This window comes from Magnolia sinica, chromosome 16 (assembly GCF_029962835.1).
Source record: "Magnolia sinica isolate HGM2019 chromosome 16, MsV1, whole genome shotgun sequence".
Lineage (NCBI taxonomy): Eukaryota > Viridiplantae > Streptophyta > Magnoliopsida > Magnoliales > Magnoliaceae > Magnolia > Magnolia sinica.
This window is the reverse complement of record NC_080588.1, coordinates 6,502,501-6,508,087: the sequence shown is the minus strand read 5'-3', so window position 1 is coordinate 6,508,087 and position 5,587 is coordinate 6,502,501. Positions and strand designations below refer to the sequence as shown.

Below are 5,587 nucleotides of genomic sequence, written 5' to 3'. Positions count from 1 at the left end.
TGGGCCCCACCAGTACATCAGTGTAAGTCGATTTACGCAGGCCCTGTTGCGCGCACAACCAAAGTTTCGGGCCGTTTTTTGCAACCGTGGCGAAGATCGGTCTGTCCATATGAACGGCTCAAATTGCTCTTGCGGTGTGGCCGATCAGAGCTATGAAGGTTGAACGAAGTAGATCGTCCATTCAGATCGTTACACAGCGTCAAAACAGGGGAAAGTGCGGACGTGAATCTGCTGCTGCGTAAACTGATTTACGCAGGGACAGCGTAAGCTCTTCACGGCTGGAGTTCTACACCAGCCGACTCCTGCTGTTGATATAAAAGGAAAAGAGAGAGAGAGAGAAGAAGGGGGTGAAGCATTCAAGGAAGGAGGGGAGCTTGGCTTGGTTGGAACGAGAAGACAGGAAGAGGAAAGGGAATTCTTTCCTTATTTTCTTTTTCTTTCCTTATTTTTCCTTTCCTTATGACTCCTAAGGATTTTAGCCTAATCATGGTCAGCTAACCCTCTTAGCTAGGGCTAAGAGGTGAAGCCTGTAGCGAGATGGGAAATTTTATTTCATGCTTTTAATTTATATTCATGAACTGATTTTGATTTTAGTTGATTATCAAAGGAATGTTTTTCTTAGTCTTTAATGGTCTGTTGTGACTGAAATTACAATGTGTCTGCAATGACTTTAAATATTTCTTTTTCCATTTTGATGTTTATAACGTCAGGAAGCCCTGTTGTTCACCATCATCTCATGGGCATGGTCGGATGATGGTACCCCTTCCTAACCTTCAGGCATTGTTGATTGGTTGGTAATTAGTTTAATTCTATTGTTTGCCTTGTCTCCTGGGCATGGTTTGGTGATGGAATCCATTCTAATTCATATACCTTTCATCTCATGAAAACTAGATCAATTAAGTTCAGTTTGATTTCCATGATTCTTGATGCAGGCATAAGATTTCCCTAATCTCTACAAGTGGATCCTCTGAATCCCTAGTTCCCTTCCTCTGAATTCCTTAAAGTTTAGACTAATCTCTCACCATTATTCATCAATTTACATTGGATTTAGATTACATCTTTTGCTAGTTCTATATCTAGTTAGTTTCAGATCACGTACAAGTTTCAGTCCCTGTGGATTCGACCTCGGTCTTACTGAGTTTATTACTACATCACATCCCTATACTTGGGGAGTGAACAAGTTTTTGGCGCCGTTGCCGGGGACTGATGGTTGCGATTCTCTAAAATTAATTAGGTTTAGAATTAATTTAAGATTAGGATTTTACTAACTTTAGGTTAAGGTTTTTATTTTATTTTGTTTTTAGAACTAACTTGTTTTCCTGTTTTGTAGGATCCTGACATAAGTTTCTAAATTGGTAATTCCTTCCTAATCTCTCTACTTTTTCTACTTTTTAGAATTAGGGTTTAAATTTTGAAAATTTTTAATTCGAGTATTTTTCTATTTTTAGGAAGTAGTTTATTTTTAGAAACTTCCCTCTTTTATTTTTAGAAACTAGGTTAGTTATTTCCCTTTTTAGAAAAATTTTCTAATTTTAGAAACTAATTCATCTTTCTTCTATTTTAGAAACTTTATAATTTTAACTCTTTTAGAATCTAACTTTGTTTCCTAATTTACTTTTAGAAATTTTCTACTTGTGGAATTTCTGTTTAGAAACTAACTTTCCCATTGTGTAGGCCTTTAAGATAGAAATTTCTAATTTGGTAAGCTTTCTCTCTACTTTCTATTTTTCAGTTCTCTTTTAGTAATTTACTTTTTAGTTTAGACTTTTCTTCTTTTAAAAACTGACTTGTTTATTTTCTTTTGCAGGTCTTTAACTTAGGGACTTCAAGTTGGTAATTTCTTTCCAACTCTCTCTTTCTTTCTAGATTTTCTTTTCGTTCGAATTTGATTGAGGGCTGCTAGTGTTTCATGCCCAAGTGGGCCCGTGACAACACTCAAGGTCTCTTGACTGAAGGAGGATTGGTTGAGGGGTTGACTATCCATCGCAAGACTAGACACCACTCAAAATCTCCTGAGTTAATTGAAGTTATGGCTGAAGACCAACCTCCTCTACTTCCACCCAGGGTGGAGGATACCCAAGATGAGAATGAGGTGCATCAGGCACCCTCGCCTCGTACTTTATGAGATTATCTACAACCGGCGGGAGTGAGTACGCCCTCATGCATGATTTTCCCTGAAAACACAGGACAAATGGACATCAAGCCAGGAGTCATCCAACTCCTTCCCAAATTCCATGGACTTGAATCAGAAAGTCCATATTTACATTTGAAAGAGTTCGATGAAATTATAGCTACATTATGTTTTCCTAATGTATCTGAGGATACAATTAGGCTGAAACTCTTTCCTTTTTCCTTAAAAGAGAAAGCTAAGACGTGGTTACATTCACTGCGTCCTAGATCCATTGGCACATGGAACGACATGCAGAGGGAATTCATAAAAAAATTCTTCCCACATCATAAAACGATTACGCTCAGAAAAGCAATCATGAACTTTGCCCAAAAGGAAGATGAAACATTCTTCCAATGTTGGGAAAGGTTCAAAGATTTGGTCAGTTCATGCCCACAACATGGATTTGAAACGTGGCGCATTACAAATTTTTTCTATGATGGACTGACATCTTCCATGCGCCAAATGGTCGAGACAATGTGTAATGGAGAGTTCATTAATAAAGATGTTGACGAGGTATGGGATTACCTCGATAGTCTTGCTGAAAAAACACAATCATGGGACTATTACCCAAAGTCGAACACCACGTCTAGGCCGACTCAATTAAAGGAGAAGGGTGGATTATATCTCTTGAAAGAAGAGGATGATCTCAAGTGTAAAGTGACTACGCTCATAAGGAAAGTTGAGGCCATGGAAGGAAAGAAGGATAAGGTTAATGAAATTGTTTGCGGCATCTGTGATTGCAACATTCATACAACTGAAAATTGTCCTACAATACCCGCCTTTCGAGGAGTGTTGAATGAACAAGCTAATGCCGTAAACAACTATCAAAGACCTTTTACTGGACCTAACTCCAATACGTACAATCCTGGTTGGAAAAATCATCCAAACTTTAGTTGGAGGAATGGACAAACGGCTACCCCTCAAGGTTTCTTCAATCAAAATTCGAATCAAGTGAAACCTCAAGAAGAACCGGTTCAAAATTCCATACAAGAGCTGGCTCAGGCAATGCGGGGAATTACAGATTTTATGCAAAAGATAGATTCTCGTATGATGGTTATAGAAAAGGGGATGCTTCCTGCACAACCTCTCCCCAATCCTAAACCGCAGTACGAGATTAATGATCCCAGCTCTTCAAATCAGATGGGGCACGCTAAATCCATCACCACTCTTAGGAGTAGAAAGATCATTGATAAAACTCTTCCGGTTAGGCCCGAAAAGCCTCAAGAACCAGAAGAGGACAACAATGATGGATCTAGTGATACCCCACAAAAATTAGAACCGGAACTTCTAGAGAAGCCAGTTGCTCCATTCCCCCAACGGTTGGTTTCACCAAAATCTCTCTCTAACTCTCAGGATATCCTAGAGGTGTTGAAACAAGTGAAAGTCAACATTCCTCTACTTGATGTCGTGAAACAGATACCTTCATATGCCAAATTCCTGAAAGACTTATGCACGACCAAACGACGGCAGAATATTCAAAAGAAGATCTTCTTAACCGAGAAAGTGAGTGCCATCCTAAAGCAAGACATGCCACAGAAATTCAAGGATCCCGGTAGCCCAACCATATCATGTGTAATCGGGGACCATCGAATTGATCATGCACTTCTTGACTTAGGAGCGAGCGTCAATCTGATTCCCTACGCGGTATACAAACAGTTAGGTTTGGGTGAATTAAAACCCACCCTAACCACACTACAACTTGCTAATCGCTCTGTTCGTGTACCAAGAGGGATTATTGAAGATGTGTTGGTCCAAGTTGATAGATTTTACTACCCTGTAGATTTTATCATCCTGGACACTGAACCATCAATAACATAAGCACTCAGATCCCTGTCATTCTTGGCCGCCCATTCCTTGCCACTTCAAATGCAATTATCAATTGTAGGAATGGTGTCATGACTATGTCTTTTGGGAATATGACATTGGAGTCAAATATCTTTTTCAATAACGGCAGAAACTTAGAGGAGGATGACGATTTCCACGACATTAACATGATTAACTCTTTAGTGGAAGATACGACATCTCTAGCCTTATCTTCTGACTCTCTAGAGACGTGCCTGGCCCACTCCCATGATTTTGATGATGACATGATTAGGGAGACGTGCGCCTTGCTTGATACTGCACCGGTACTTGACGTTAACCAGTGGAGGCCACAATTTGAAGAATTACCACAAACCGATGTAGTGCATCTACCATCTAACCTCAAGCCGCCGAAGCTTGATTTAAAACCTTTGCCCTCTGATTTGAAATATGCATATTTAGGTTAAGATGAGACAAATCCGGTGGTGATCTCTGCCCACCTGGAGAAAGAACAGGAGAGTATGCTCATATTTACTCTCATTGAGCATAAAGGAGCCCTGGGATGGACGATAGCGGACCTCAAGGGAATTGATCCCTCGATTTGTACTCACCGCATATATCTTGAGGATAATACAAAAATCACTCGGCAACCACAACGTAGACTAAATCCAAATATGAATGAAGTGGTTAAGGCCGAAGTTCTTAAACTATTGGACGTGGGTATCATATACGCTATATCTGATAATCAATGGGTGAGTCCAACTCAAGTGGTCCCTAAGAAGTCTAGAATCACCATCGTAGCCAATGCTAATAATGAACTTGTACCAACTAGAGTCACTACTGGTTGGAGAATGTGCATTGACTACAGGAAGTTGAATACCGTCATGAGGAAAGACCACTTTCCTTTACCATTCATTGATCAGATCCTGGAAAGGTTAGCTGGTCATTCCTATTACAGTTTCCTTGACGGGTATTCGGGCTACAACCAGATAGAGATAGCCCCTAAAGACCAGGAAAAGACCACATTTACATGTCCCTACGACACCTTTGCCTACCGAAGGATGCCATTCGGACTATGTAATGCCCCTGCCACCTTTCAGCGATGTATGCTTAGTATCTTTTCTGATATGGTGGGGCAATATCTAGAGGTCTTCATGGACGATTTCTCTGTTTACGGTCCATCTTTCAGCAAGTGCTTGGAAAGTCTTAAATGTGTGCTGAAAAGATGTGAAGAAAAGAACTTAGTACTTAATTGGGAGAAGTGTCATTTCATGGTTCAGAAGGGAATTGTCCTTGGGCATATCATCTCGTCCAAGGGAATCGAGGTAGATAAGGCAAAAATCGATCTTATCTCTAACCTACCTCCACCCAAGATCATCAGAGACGTGCGATCCTTCTTAGGACACGCAGGATTTTACAGGCGATTCATAAAGGACTTTAGTCTCCTCTCTCGTCCTTATGTAATCTTCTTCAAAAGGATGCTCCGTACGAGTGGACTGAGCAATGCCAGGAAGCTTTCACCAAGCTTAAGGGCACGTTAACCACTGCACCTATCATGCAGCCACCTGACTGGAGCCTTCCTTTTGAGCTTATGTGCGATGCTTCTGATTATGCTCT

General features: G+C 40.5%; 1 non-coding gene across 1 annotated transcript; it reads right to left on the bottom strand.

The window, feature by feature from the left end:
- Positions 1 to 2,467: 2,467 nt before the first annotated feature.
- On the bottom strand, positions 2,468 to 2,574 carry LOC131230158 (small nucleolar RNA R71). Its single transcript, XR_009163881.1, has one exon. It is a non-coding gene; the product is annotated as a small nucleolar RNA R71 (small nucleolar RNA).
- Positions 2,575 to 5,587: the final 3,013 nt, after the last annotated feature.